We start from the raw sequence: 17,403 nt of genomic DNA, 5'->3' as shown, positions 1-17,403 counted from the left end.
ATATTGTTGAGGATGATGATAATATTGCTCCTTCCACTGCTATTATTATTGATTATGTTATATCAAACCAATGATAATCACAACGATAATAATAAATAGTAATAACGATAATGATAATAATGATGATAATGATAATGTTATATCACTATATCATTTAATTGATTGAATTTCCTTTTCTTTAATAACATTGATATCGATATTTTATATGCATTTATAACATCCATCCTTTCACATTATTCCTTTTTTCTTATATTTAATTTTGCTTTCAGTTGTTGTTGTCGATACTGCTGTTATTGTCGTTGCTGTTGTTGTCGCCTTATTGTTATTGTTGTTATTATTATTGCTATTGCTATAAGTTGTATATATACATTTTTTTTTTACTTCAATATTCCTTTTCCCATTAAAAAAAGACATCCATATCGCACTTTTATCGCAACGAAACAAAATGAAATAAAATACAAATTTGATGAATGATGATGATGATAGTGATGACGACGATGATGATGATGATGATGATGATTAATAGCAATGAATAACGATGATGACGATGATGAATGGATGATTTAGCAAAAAAAAAAAAATAAAATTAATCAACTTTGCCAACTTATTTCTGCTTCTTTTGCATCCAGTTATGGTACTCAATCATCTTAATTAATTAGTGAAATTAATTAATCACTTAATTATCATACAAAATAGAAAAATTAAATGATCACAAAATTAATGGAATACCAATAATAATTTTATTAATTCTTTTGATTAAAAAAATCAATCCTCCCTTTCATCTCTTCCTTATCATCACTATTTCTCACTATTTCTCTTTCCTCTTTCTCCCTCTTTCCCTCTTCTACTTTCGTTTTCTTTTTTAAATTTATTCATCACATTTCGTTACTTTTATCTTATTTCCTTATTTTTCCTTTCATTTTCACGTTTTTTTTTTCTCTTGTTTTCTACTTTTTATTTATTTTACTTTTCTTTAATTAAATTACAAACTTTGTTGTTTAGTTTGAGGTTTTCTTCTCTTTTTTAAAAATTCTTTTTCTTGTTTATTACTTAAATGAAACAATTTTTAGCTTTTCACAAACTGATCTATTAATATAGGAAAAGAAAGAAAAATAGAAATTAACTGAGTAAAGAGATGAGAAAATAAAACTTTCTTCCCTTTCCTTCTCTCTCTCCCTCTCCCTCTCCTATATTTTTCAATTTTACTCATATCAAATATCAAAAACAGCACTGAAGTTTGCACATAATAATTTCTTTTAAATCATTTAAATTACATAAATGATTTCTTATCAATAAAAAAAAAAAAACACTGAAAATGTATGATCCGTTAACCAATAAAATATGATTCGAGTTAATCAATCAATCAATAAATACAGTTACGCCATTTAGTACAAATAAGTGATGACCTGATCAATCAATCAATCAATAAGGCCAGAGGTATGATCCATTAGATGAACAAAAATAAACATACATACATTAATAAATATACATAATAGAATGTATGCTTTTTTGATTGTAATAAAAAATGCATGCATGCAATAGATACGTTACAAAAAAAATGCATGCACACAACAGATATGCATTCATTATGCTATTTGCAAGACTACTGTTTATTGCAGTATGCATGTTGCATTGCATTCTTGTTTACACATAAGCATGCTATATATGTAAGCTTAATGCATATAAATGTTTTATTTATTTTATTTATTTGTTTGTTCTTTTAAAACTTTTTTTCTTCCAACTTTTAAACTGTTAAATTAGCAATAAAAGCAAGAAATGATTATTATGCTGGAAAGAAAATATTACATTAAAAATTACAAAAATTTGACTTTTTAGAAAAGAAAAATTTTAAATATATATGAGAGAATAGCTAATAAAATATCAAATGTTTGTTCAATGTTTTTTTTAAAATTAATAAGTATAAAATAATTAATTCATTTTCTCTTTCATTTTTAACTTACACTCTTTTTTCACACAAATTTTACGTTCTTTACGTAAATGCACTCACACGTATTTACAAGTATACGTTACGTAAGAAAAGTGTAAAATAACATTTAATAAGAGAGAAAAAAAAATGATCAGAAAAAGCAAATATTTAATAATAATTATTTAAGTAATAAATATTTAATAATGTGTGCGTATGTATGCTTATTTTTGACGTAAGTGTGCTTGTTTAGATGTTTATTTTTCTATTAATTCGGAATATAATAAACTAAGAATATGTCTTTTTAAATCTTAATTAATTAATTAATAATAATTACAATTTAATCAATAATAATAAAGCTAAAATCTGAAGATAAACTTTTGAAAAGAAAAAAAAAAAAAACAAAAGTGACAAAAACAATTTGAATTAAATCGATCAAAAATATCAACAGAATTGCTTAGCCTAATAAAGCATTTTAACACTTGCAATTTAGTGGTTGTGGAACGAATAGCTAAAAATTTATAAATTTTATCAAAAATTATTTAAATTTGTTGGATTGTCTTTTTTTTTTTTTTTGTTTTAGTAGTAGAAAAAAGGAAGAAAGAAGACACAAATAGGAGAAAAATGTTAAGAAACTAAAAAAAAAAAGAATAAAAAGTTAGAAAATTAGAAAGAATGATTTGATAGAGTTTTAATTCAAAAATTGATAAAATGATAAGAATGATAAAAAGATGGATGAAAGATTATGCATAAAATAGAATTAAATGTTAAAAAAAAATGATAGAATTGATAAAGTAAAATTGTAATTTATGAGTTAGAAATGAGTGAGAAAATTTTGCTAAATTAGCAATAATATTAGAAAAATAGATGTATTAACTGAATGAATTAATTAAATCGATTGATCCAATCAGTAGTAATTGATTAGATCGATCGATCCAATCAGTAGTAATTGATTAGATCGATCGAATCATTTTTTTTCTCTTTTTTTGAGGATAAATTTAGCAATTGTTAAATTTAAATAAAATTTTGAATAATGTGGGGAGAACATATGAATGAATAAATGGATAGAGAAGATAGAAAAGATAATGTTGAACATTTGTGACCGTACAATATGACAAAAGGTGACATTTACTGGTGACAAGGTTAAATTTTAGGACATCTTTATTAAATAATTATATCTTTTCTTTTTATTAATATTATCATCAAATTATAAATCATTAATAGAAGTGAAATTTTATTTTTATTATTTATTTATTTTTTTTTTTTTTTTTTGCGAGTTTTATTGAATTTAAAAAATTTTGTGTGGTTATTTTAAAATTTCAATAAAGTTCAATCTAAATAAAAAATTTATTTTTTAAAATAGAAAATATCAATTAAAGATTATCATTTATCATTGTTGAATAATGGGAAAATATTATTTATGTTTGAATTTCCTCTTTTTTTTTAGGAAAAAAAAATTAAGTTAAAAAAAAAAAAAATTTAAATTTAAAGTTGAAAATTCTCATTAGTTCCTCTTTCTCTCTCTCTCTCCCTTTGATTTTCAATTTTTTAATTTCTTTTTTTTACTAAGAAAAAAAAATTTTTTTTTTTCTTGATTATTTATTTATCTTTAGAAAAGTTCAAATAGTTCTACAAAAAAAATAAAAGTTTTTTTTCTCTTCTAAATGATTGAAAAACCATTAAGACAATCTATTTGTTGTAATTTAATTTAATTAATAAATAATATCTTTTTTTTTTTAAAGAAAAAAAAGGTATTGTTTAGAAGTGGAAGTAAAAAAAAAAAATAAGATGAAAGAAATTCTTAAAAAAAAAAAGAATGCTTAAATACTTAGAAATAGGAATACTTGACTACTTAAAAATACTTAAAAAAAGAATACTTGAATACTTAAAAAATTTAGTAACAAAAAGGAAAAACAAAAAATGAAGGTTAATTTAATTCCTAAATATTTTATTTAATTATTGATGATGTAAAAAGAAATAAAGAAAGGAAATAAAAATGAAATGATTAAAATAAATTGCTATCAATAGATTTTTTTAAACGAATAAATAAAAATGAATGTATAAATAGAATTGGAGGAAAAAATAAATAAATTCTCATAAATATTTTCTTTTTTTTTTTTTACAGAAAAATAAAAAAAGAAAAAAAAAATCAGTAATGAATCATAAAAATAAGCTAAAAATATGAAAAAATTGCAGTAAACTAAATATTATTCACTAATTATTTTAATTAACTGAGAAACGGAATTGATTAATTTTTGCTAAGAAATTAAATTTATAATTGAATAAATTAATTTTTCTTTTTTCTTCCATTAACTAAATGAAATCAAAATTTTCATTCTTATCAATTTTCAAATTCCATTTCATTTGATCAATATGAAATTTTTATTTTTTTTCCTCTTTTTTGTTTCCAGTTTTCAAAATTTAAAAATTATTTTAAACAAAAAGAAATTTGCTATTTGATGGATCATTTTTATGTAATTTTTATGTTTTATTTTTTTTCATATTTTTTATTTTAATCTTTATTTTTATGTAATGATAAAATTCTAAAATATTTATAGCATAAAATTATTAGTTATTTAATAACAATCCCTGTTAATAATAATAATAATAAAAAAATAATAATAATATAATAATAATAAATAATAATAATATAATAATAATAATAATAATAATAATAATAATAATAATAATAATAATAATAATAATAATATAATTATTTATTATCTATTATTAATTGTTGACTATTATTTAATTTTATTTAGGCGTAGAAATTTCACATTTTGAAATAATTTTCAAATTTAAAAAATCGGATTTATTCCACTATAATTACATACATTTTAAATATGTTTTTGTGGTAAAAAAAAAAGAAAATTATCGCTTTCTCACATAAATAAACCGGAAATTTTAAACCGGAAATTATTGTATCAAATATATAAAAGATATGATGAAAAAAAAAAAGAAAAAATCCGTTAATAATAATAATAATAATCAGATAATTATTTATTGCTATTTTTAACAAAAATATTATTTAACAAATATAAATATTTGCTGATTTTTTTTTATTAACTTTTTTCTCTTTTTCTTTCTATCGGTTTCTCTCTCTCTCTTCACAGAGTTTCCATTTGCGCAAAATTTTTATGCGTTTTTGTTTTTTTTTTTTTTTTTTTTTTAACTTATTATCATTAATCCTACATTTCTTCTTCCTTTCCACCTCAAATTAATTTATTTATTTCTTATTTCGAATTATTTTTTTAAAAAATAAAAAAGAGGAAAAAAGGTCGATCTTATGGGTATCTTATGGATATATATACTTATGGGTATCTTATGGATATATATACTTATGAATATCTTATGGGTATATATACTTATGGGTATCTTATGGATATATATCTTATGGGTATATATACTTATGGGTATCTTATGGATATATATACTTATGGATATCTTATGGGTATATATACTTATGGGTATCTTATGGATATATATACTTATGGATATCTTATGGATATCTTATGGATATATATATATACTTATGGGTATCTTATGGATATATATACTTATGGGTATCTTATGGATATATATACTTATGGGTATATATACTTATGGGTATCTTATGGGTATATATACTTATGGGTATCATATGAAATTCTTAGGTGATTGAATTGCTAAAAAATAACAAATTTAAAATATAATTTATATTTCTCAAAAAAGTTTGCAAAATTATATATCAAATATGATTGTTTATTGTATTTATTGTAAATTTGTTTATTGTAAAAGAGTATTTATTGTTTATTGAAAAAAGAAAATGTTTTTTTCTTTTACCAAAACGTTTAAAATTAAAGCTAATCAACAATCCAAACAACAATTTGTTAAATAAATAAATGAGTTAATTGTCCATAATTATATAAATTATCAAAACTTTCTCTTTTTTTGTGTGAAATTAAAAGTAATTTTAAAATTGAACAGAAAAAAAAATGCAAGAAATGAAATGAAATAGAAAAGTTTTTAAGTTAAAAAAAAATAGTGATATGCTATTTTTTGTTGATTTTTAATAAATATATCTATTAATTTATTTGTAAATCAATTTAAAATATTTGTGCAAATTAGAAAATAACTTTTTTTTTTTAATTTAATCAAAAAAAAAACAAAAAAAAAAAGAAAAAAGAAGTCAATGAGAATATAGCAGCAATTTTCAAGAATTCAAATTAAAATTGATTGTAGGGAGAGAAAAGGGTAAAAATTTTTTTCGTTTATATATAAAAAAGACATTTAACATTAAAATCGATTGTCAAAAATGAATAAATAAATTACTTAATTAATTAATATAAATTTTACTGATTATAAAAAGTAAAATAAAGCGGAATGAAAAGAATAACTTTTTTGCTATTTTAATTGTGGAAAATTGAAATTATTATGGGAAATTATATTATGGCTATGACAATTTCCGCTCGTTTTTTTTACATAATATAAAATCAGAAATAAATTACATTAATTATACTGAAATACTGAAAAAAAGTAACTTAGCTAAGTTAATTTTAATTAAATGAGAAATAATTTTCATTTTTTAATATATATTTGATGAATAAATGAAAAGCTTCATTTTTAATATTTGCTTCATTTTTTAATATTTGATGCTTCATTTTTCATTTTTAATATTTGATGAATAAATGAAAAAAAAAAAAAAAAACATTTATATATCGAATATTAATTTATTAATTCAATCCATTTGAATTTCTTTGTTTCATTAGAAAAAAATAAATAAAAAAAAAGGATAAAATAAAAATAATAGGGCGAAAAAATAAACAAATTATAAATGAAATATGTTTATTTAAAAAAATATTTATTACAAATCATTTAATAGTAAATAATGAAAGCAAAAAAACTGAAAAATATCCATGAATATGTAAATTTCCCTGCAAATAAATTTAGTAAATAGATAAAGTAAGTATGACAAAGTAAGTAAGATAAAGTAAGTAATAGATTAATAAATTTGTTTATTTACAAATGAGAAATGAAATGGAAAAAAAAAAAAAAACTAAACAAATGAATAGCAAATTTATATGAAATTAAATTTTCAAATTCTAAAATAGTAAAAAATATGGAACTTCAAGATTTGCAATTAAATTTTATTTTTAAAATATATTCTTAAAAAGATAAACACAAATTTTTTTTTCGCTTCTTTTTTCTACTCTTTCCAATTTTTTAAATAAATTATCAATTTCGAATTAATATGAAATTCTATTTTCCATTACAGAAAAGAATTAATTATTCTTTCCCATCCATTAATTGCCAATTAAAAAAATTAAAATTTTAAATTTGCTATTTAATATAATAGTGAATGAAGGCTGTTAATCTGTCATTTGCTTTTTCTTTTTTTTTTTTTAAATTTCAAAAATATGTCAACAAAAAGTTTTATCAAATGTTTACAAATAATCACACACATTCATTCATTTATTTCATTTCATCTCACTTTTTTACAGATTAATAAATATTTCCAATTAATTAACATGTGAAAATTTTTTAAATTATTTTATTAAAATGAAACGAAAACCAAAAATTATAGAAGTAAAACACAAAAAAAAAAATGTTTGTAATATTAAATTAAAAATTTTTTAACATTTAAATATTTTAACAATTTTTGTGCCACAATTTAATTTTAAAAGGCATTTATCACAACTACACGCTGCTATTTAAATATGTTTTCTTTTAACATTTAAATTTGTCATTTAAAAATTTGGATTTTTGGAATAGAAATTTAATAAAAAATTTTCATTGATAAAACGAAATAAAAAGCTATTCAGTGAAAGATTGAAAAATATAAATGTAATGAAAATAGAAATATTAATATCATATATAAAATATAATTAATAATAAATAATATTTTGATAATTTGCTATTAATCATCACAAAAATTAATTATTAAATATTTATTTATTTATTTTTACAAACAAAGAAAGAAAGAAAATTAGCAATAATTCATAAAAAAAAATAAGCTAAAAAACAGAAAAAAAAAAGGAAAAACAGAGTGAAATGAAAATTATTACATAAAATATTCAAATTAAAACGATTAACAATTTTCGAATAAATTTCACTTTTAATATATCAGAAGAAAATTAAAATTTTTTTTTAATATAATTCATTTATTTTATTGTTAAACTCATCAAAAAATAATCAATAAAACTTAGTACTCAAAAAAAAAATTTTCCGCAGTAAAAAGTTAATGCAATAATTTGCAAAAATGAAAAATATTAAATATTAATTACTGGAATTAAGTAATAATTAATATTATATATATTTAAATACTGATTTTATCATATTACAATTTATAATTACATATCAAACTATAACATTATTATATATTTAATTAATAACTTAATAATAGTTTACAATAATTTAACGGGAAATTAAAAAAAAATTGATTATTGCTATTAAAATTACAAGATATAATTAAAAAATTAAAAAAAATAATTAAATGATTAAAGAAAGAAATTGATTATTGGTATTAAAATTGTAGGATAATCAATTTAAAATAAATGTTTGCTTCAGTAAACATACTTTTACCTTTCTTGCAAAAGAAAGTAACTTCATATCAGTTTTAAGTGATATAAATTATTAATTATAGAAGTTTATATATATTCAAAAAAATATGGAAATGGTCAAAAAAAAAAATGAACTAATTGATGAAATAAAAAATATTTTTTTATTTTAAAAAAAAAAAAAAAAAACAAGTTCACTTATCTTTAAAATCATTCATACTTAGAATAAGAATGAAAAACGATAAAAAACTTGTTGACAATTAGAAGTTTTATTGGGGAATAATTAATTAATTAATTAATTACTGTATGGGTCAAAGTGAAAAAAAGCTAATTCATTATTAATGTATTAATTAATAAGTTAAATTTTACGTATTATTTATCTTATACTGGTCAAATGGATTCAATAAAAATATATTTTAAGACAAATTTAAAAATTGACAAAAAAAGAGAAAAGAAAAAAAGGTGAAAAAAATGCTAATTAAAATGGCATAAATGACAATTCTATATTTGTTATAACTTCCAACATGTAATATTTATAAAACAATAAATAAAAAATAAACAAATAAATCAGTGAAAAATTTTAAAATAGTCAGATGAAATGTTTCAAAAATAAAGCTTACAAGTACATCATGGCTTATCTTTTTACTGCTAATAAATAAAAATGAAAATAAACAAAAAAAAAAAAAAAAAAAAAAAAAGAAGCAAAAAACAAATAAATAACTAAAAATTGTTAAATAGTCAAAAATGAAATATTTAAAAAAAAAATTTAAACTTACAAGTGCCTGACTTATCCTTACTGCTCGACTGATCTTCTGTACTTTTCTTCAAAAATTTCAGCATTTAGAAAATTTTTCAGCGCAGTGAAAAAAATTTCGTCCAAATACGAATTTTTTCAAAAAAAAAAAAAAAAATTTTTCGTTCCACACTTTATGATTAATCCAATTATCTAATTAGTGCCAACAAATTTGCAAAATATTTAGGCACAAATAGTAGTAATAATAGTAAATAATAGTAAATAGTAATAGTAGTGTAGTAGTAATTATAGTAAAATAATGTTTAAAAAACGGAAAAAGGAAAATTTTTTTTTTTGTTGTTGTTGCTGTTGTTGTTGTTGTTGTTGTTGTTGTTGTTGAATATAGACAGAAATTAAAGTGTAAGAAAAAAAAATTTTTTTTAAATAATGGAAGTGAATTAAGTGGAAAAAAGAATATGAAATAAATAAATATATATATAAATAAATATATATATATAAATATATATCAGGTAAATAATAATAAACCGGAACAGGTACAGGTGCAAAAGTAAGTTTCTCCGTAATTTGCTCCACCTGAGATTGTCGATTTGACGTAACCACACGATCGGAGCTATCTCAAGTGAGACATAAATATAAATTTATATTTATATAAAACATACTACTGCATACATATATAATAAAAATGAATAAATTTCAGGTAAACATGAATTCAAATATTTCAAATTACTAAATTTAACTAAAACATAATTAAATTGCCAATTTTTACAAATCAAATTTTTTAGTTTAAAAAAGAGGGAAGAAAAAAGATATAGCTAATTTAATATAGCTAATTTAAAAAAAGAGAATTAGAGGGAAGAAAAAAGAAACGAAGCATAAAAAAGTTTAGTAAAATTCATTTGATATTTAACTTAATGAAATGTGTACTTTTTTTTTTTTTTCAAATAACTGAAATAACTTTTTAGAAAAGAAAAAAAAAAAATTGTGGGATAATGGATAAAAGAGAAATTTTCTTAATTACTTTAATATTATTCAAAGAGAAAAAAAAAAAAGTTGAAAAAGCTATTTTTGATTACAAATTATAATTGATAAAAGTTTAGGTTATGAGGAAATCAAATTAAAAATGGAAAGTAAAATTTAGTGCTAAGTAAAATTTTTTTAAATGAAAGCTTAGTTTGTAGCTTAGTTACTTACTATTTATTAAAAAGTTTGATTGTGAAAACAATTTTTTTTTTTTTTTTTTTTTTATTATGGTAATATAATGATAAAGTTAATAATCACTTTACAATGATTAATTATTTATGGAAAGTTGAAAAAAAAATTTTTTTGAAATGGAAATATTAATTGGTTTTTTTGATTAGAAATAAAATTATTGGTTTAGTTGTATAATTTAGAATAATTAATTGATATATTAATTGAATACTTGAAATGAATGATTGCTTTTTTTTTTTAAAAAAAAAAAAGATTAATTGTTTATTTATTTGATGAAATGAAATAAAACAATATTTGATGAAATATTATAAGTATTACATAATGATGAAAAAGTAAAATATTTACTTTAATTTTTTTTTTCTAAAAAAATTTAATAGAAATGGATGAATTTTTTTTTTTTTTTTTTTTTCAAATAAAATTATTCTTCCAGTAAATATAATTATCCATAAATATTAATATACTTTTAAAAAACTCACACAAACAGCATTCTAAATAATCAATCGGATGTATGCCTCAAATAATCAAATATACATTTCAACAAATTATTTGCCCACAATTTAAATATATATCCATTTATTAAAAAAAAAAAAAAAAAAAAACTTATCGATTTATGGGTAACAAATATATATTTTAAAGTAAATACACCAAAAAAGAAAAAAAAACTTATCCATTCATATGGGTAACTAAGTACGCCAATCACACATATCACTAAATTATTCAAATAATTATCACTATGATATACTCAAAATATTCTGAAATAATTACTCGGGAATTATTATTATTATTACTATTATCATTACTTAAAGTAATTAACTTAATGAATTTAAGTTACGTATTTAAGTATATATATAAACTCTCAGACTTTTGTTAATACACTAATACATCCACGTTTAGCACTCATTCATATAAACTCACGTACGCCATATCTACCCACGAATACACATTCACATCCACGTTGTTGCGTATACGATAGCTATATGTATGCATCTACATATATACGCCCACGTATACACGTGCGTATCTGTAGTCACCTGTAACGCACCTACACACGTGACCAATGTGTAAAATGTCAACATGCACTCAAATATGGTTGAGATATGACTGTCACATAATACTTTAAATAATAATAGTGATAATAATAATATTAACAATAATAATAATACTGATAATAGTAATAATAATAATAATAATAATAATAATAATAATAATAATAATGATAATAATAATAGTAATAATAATAATAATAATAATAATAATAATAATAACAATAATAATAATAACAACAATAGTAATAATAATATTTTAATTGATCAGAACAAAAAAAAAAAAAAAGGTAGAATTAGTGATTATACTATTTTAAAGCATAACTGATAAGAGAAAATAAAAAAGAAAATTAATTAATTAATTATTCTAATACTATGCTAATATTCCATCATAATTTTAAATATGAAATTTAAACAAAAAACAAAAAAATTTTTTTTCTCATAGGAAATCTATTTTTAATAATATCTAGAAATTTCTTTTTCATTTAAGAAACTTTTTTTTTTTTTTCTCTAAATATATCTTTTTCCATTTCCAAATATATTTCAAAAGTTTAATTATGAAAATTTAAATGATACTACTTTCAAAATTTTCTGATTCAAATTTATAAATTTCAATCAAACATTGCAAATTAAATTTTTTTTTTATTGAGAATTTTAAATTAATATAATATTATTCATTAATTACAGGTTAACAAATAATTAAAATTTTTTTTCATTTTCATTCATACAACTAATTATCATTCTATTCAATAATAATTGTAATTGCAATTAGTATTTGATGCCATTAAAACAATTTTTTTTTTTTTTTTTTGTCATTTAAAATTATGAAATTAATGTAAATTATAAAAATTACACAAATGCGTAAATATTTTTTGAAATAAAATAAAGCAACGAAAAATGGATAATATTTTAAGAAAAATTAAAAATTTTTTCATTCTTTTTTTTTTTCTTTCGTTCTTTTTCATTCTTTTTCGTTTCCGTTTTTTGTTTTTTGTTTTTTGTTTTTTGTTTTTTTGCTTTGAATTTTATAAAAATTGTAATTGTAATAATTTTTGCAGCTTGTAGGAAGAAAAAAAGAAAAAAAAAAAGAAAATTGAAGTAAAATAATTTGATTTATTGATTTATTGATTGATTGATTGAATAAAATTAATTAAATAAAATATTCTTATTGAGAATAAATTTTTTTTTCATTCTTAAATAACAAATATTGTTTTCTTTTATTTTTTTTTATTTTTTATTTTTTCAATACTAATAACTAATATTTACTATTATTATTAATTAATAATATTATTGTTATTATTATTATTATTAATAGTACTAATATTATTACTATTGCATTAATTACTATTTATATTATCGCTGCTATCATTATCACTGTTATTTTTGGTGGAAGATAAAAAAATTACATATTGAAAAATAAAATAATTTTTCATTTTAATAATAATATAATATTTATCATAAACATATAATTCAGCAAATGTTGCATGGAAGCTAATGATAACGATTAATAATAATGATAATAATAGTAACAATAATAATAATAATAATAATAGTGATAACAATAATGTTATAAAAATAATGACTGTTATAATGGTAACAATGATAATAATGATAATAATGGTAATAATAGTAACAATGATAATAATAATAACAATAATAATGATAATAATAATAATAATAATAATGATAGTGATAATAATAATGTTATAAAAACAATGACTGGTAATAATAATAACAATGATAATAATGATAATAATAATCACAATAATAGTAGCTAATGAGACACTATCAACAATATATTATTGAAATGACTAGAAAATTGATTTTATTTTTGTTTTGTTTAATCTTTTCATCCAATCAGTTAATGATAATTAAAAATTTAATATGCAAAATTTGTTAACAATAATAAATGAAATTTTCTTTTATATACGTTTCGTAGCATTTCTTTTCTTTTAATTTTAGTAAATAATTGTATTAATTTGTTCAACTGCTCATTTTATTACTAATTATTCCATCACATAAATGATAACGAAATGATGATAAGATCATTATGCTTGAGTAGTGATATACTTAAATAATGATAATACTATTTATTATAGTATTTGATTTGAATTAATTTGTTGTCATAAAAAATATGAATGTAATGTGAGGTACTACAAATGTTTGTAAAGTAAATAATAAAGCAATCTTAATTATTTATCGAAAAATTTTTTAAAAAATTTAGTTAAAAAACATAATGATGATGGCGCAGAGAGTATGATAATGAAGATGATAATGATAATGATAAGAATGATAGTAAACAACAAAATAATAATTAGAGTAAGGAACTTAATACTGATCACAAATAGTAATTGATATATCAAAAAATAAAATAAATAATTATTTATCCATTCGTTAACTGATAAACTATTTTTTGTTTATGCTTTAATAAAAAATCATACACAAAACTTACTATTATTATTTAGATTAATTTATCAGATTCAATAATTCTATTTTTTTTTTTTTTAATTTAATGTTTTTTGAACTGAAATTTTTTTTTTTTTTTAATTTTGTGCAAAGGAATAATAAGCAATAAAATAAGTAAATAAAATTTAATAAAATAAACAATTGAACAAATTAAGAAAATTATTAATTAAAATTAAAAGAATAGAAAAGATACGAAATGTTAATCATAGAAAATTTCACTTATTATTGTTAATAGTGAAAAAAAAAAAAAAAAAAAAGAAATAGCAATGATATAATGCTATTATAATTTCTTATCATTACTTATCAGTGTTATACCTTAGTGATATTCGTAATAAAATATTATCAGTTGTATTAGTTCGCCTTAAAAAAAAAATATGAAATTAAACATTTTTAATTTCATTTTTTATTTTCTAAATATGAAATATTAAAATAAATAAATTATGATGGAATAATAAATATTTTGCTATTTTCATTTGTGATATAATAATATTAATTGCTAATTACAATCTTTTTCCTTTTTTTTTTTTTTTTTTTTTTTTTTGTTAAAAATTTTATTTTATTAGCAAATAAATTTTCAATAAGAAATAAATTTAAATTTTATTTCAACAACAAATAAATTTATCTCAATGATATTAAGCATTTTCATTTTGTAATTTTATCAAATTTATACCAAATGCTAAATGAATGATAATTTGTTGAGAATTTATAACTTTTAGCAATTTAAATAGTTAAACTTAAATATTTGATAAGTAATATTTTTTTAATTTTTTAGCATCTTATTCGAATATTTTTATGTTCAAATTACATTTTTTCTCACTTTATACTTTTTTTAATATTTGAATTAGTAATTTAAAAATTAATAAAAAATTTTAGCAAAAGATATTTTCAGGATGGAAAAAAAAAAAAAAAAAAAACGAAGAAAGAAATAAGATGAAAATAAAAGTTTAGCAGTAATTTTATAATATTTTTCAATCTTTTTATGTTCACTTTTAAAATTTATAAAACATAAATTTAAAAAATTATTTATAATCACAAAAATAGATAATAATTTTACTTACATATTAAAATCAAATTATTATTATAAAATGTAAATTATATAAAAAAAAAAGTTTTACATAATTTCAAAAAAAAAAAAAAAAAAAAACAAAATTTTTTAAATATTGAAAAAGAAATAAAAGAAAAATGAGAAAAAAAAGGAAAAGAAACTCTCAAAATTGCCATTTTTCTTTCATTCCTTTTTTTTTTTTTTTTTTTGTCATTTTCAGTTTTTTTTTTTAAATTTTTTTTTTTTTTTAAAATAGCTATCGAATAAAAAAATTGAAAATGGATGTATTAAAATGTTAAACTAAGTTGAAATGCATTGAAGCGACTAAATGGATGAATATAATTTTACCATTTTTGCTTTTAATGATCAAATTATTTCTTTTTCCTTTTTTTCTTATCTTTTTTTCTCTTTTTCGTTTTTTTTTTTTTTTTTTTTTATTTTAAATTTGATAAATTGAAATTATATTTGATCTATTGATGATCATTTTCGATTGATCATTTGATATATAAATATTATATCTACATGTTAAATCATTTTTTTAATTAATTTTACTAATTTTTTATTTTTTGATAAAGCAGTAAACAATTTTATTGATTTGTATTATTTTTTTTTAGTTTTTTTATTTTTTTTTTTTAATTTTGTAAACTTTTATTTTTTTTTTATCAATCATTTAAATATACATTACAAATATGTATATTTGCATTATTATTTCAAAAAACAAAAAAAAAAATTTCCTCAAATGAAGATAAAATTTATTTAATATATAATTTATTTATTTATTTGTAAATTATAATATAATCTCTCGAAAGGTTATTCATATTTAAATATTTTTCAAGAAAAAATAATTTACAACCATAAATTTAAATTATAATTTATGTTAGAATAAAAAAAAAAAACAAAACAAATAAACAAACAAAAGTTGTAACAATCTATGGAAAATATTTTTTTTTTTTTTAAGAATAATTAAATTAATGAAAAAGAAAAAAAAAAAAACTCATAATTCTTATTATTGATCTAAATTATGGTAACATTTAATTAAATTATTTTTAATTGAATAAAAAATGAAAATGCTATTTTCATACTTACATAAATATATTATTTAGATAATTTATCTTTCCTTCCATTTTTTCTTTCCTTTATTTTTCTTTTTTCTTTTTCAATATTATAATTTTTAATATATTAAAAAGGAGAAAAAAGTTTGCAACAATAAAAAATTAAATAAAAGGAAATTAAAAAAAAAATAAAAAATGTTTAATTGAGATTTATAATTAAGAAAATCAACATTTCATCTTTAAATTCTTCTTTTCTTCCTTTTTTTTTTTTTTCTCATTTTTCATCAATTTATATATTTATTTAATGTTTATTAGCTTCATAATTTATCTTTTTCTTCTGTTTAACTAATTAATTTTAAATATTATTAATTAAAATTAAAATATTATTAAATTAAATTTTTGATTAATCAAAATATTATCATTTTTACATATATTTTAATTGTCTTTTGGTCCTAGTAAGAAACAATTAAAATCTTTTATTTATGATTTTTACACTGTAGCAATAATTTAAGTAAATTTTGAATGGAAAATTTTTTAACAAAATATTTTTTAATTATTTGTGAATAACAAATTTTGCTACTTATATAATCAAAATTTTCATTTCATGAATTTGAAATTTGATAGTAAGCAAAATTAAAATAAATAGAGGGAAGAAATGAAACAATAATAAACACTGTTTAGGAAAGATAAGATATTTGATAAAAATAAATTTTATCAGGCCTAAAATTATAAGCTGAAGAAAAACTTATTTATTTATTTATTTTTTTTTGAAGAAAAATAAATTATTTATTTTTTCGAAATATTTTCATAAATAACAAAAATGTGACAAAATTTTTAATGTATGAAATGAATTAAAATGAAAAAAAAAAAACTTTTTTTTTTTATCATTCAATTTTTTCCGATGGAAACAAATTAAATTGGTAGTAATTAATTTATTAAAATTAATTTGAATTAATTTTCATTTCAAATATTTGAAATTTATTTATCATTTCATATGATGATAACACTTATAGAATTGGAATTTAAAATATCTATGAATATATCAGAAATCACAAATAATAAAATTCAAACTAATATTTCCGGCGTATTTATAATCCAATTTGAATCAGATTCAATTATATCGGAAAGTATATTTGCCTGATGCTAATGCGATATGATTTGAATAATTTGAATAACTGATTAAAATTACTTACGTGTATTTACTATGTCATTAGCGCTAGTATTACCTAGAATTACCTAGAATTATACCTAAAATTATAGAATTATTTGTTGCATAATTAATTTTTCCGACTATAAATTACTTAACTAATGCTATCAATACCTTAATATTTCCTACTATTTATGCAAATTTTAATAGTTAAAAACTTTTTCGAT

The sequence above is a fragment of the Brugia malayi genome, assembly GCF_000002995.4.
Source record: "Brugia malayi strain FR3 genome assembly, contig: Bm_v4_Chr2_contig_001, whole genome shotgun sequence".
Lineage (NCBI taxonomy): Eukaryota > Metazoa > Nematoda > Chromadorea > Rhabditida > Onchocercidae > Brugia > Brugia malayi.
Note: the sequence above shows the minus strand (reverse complement) of the source record.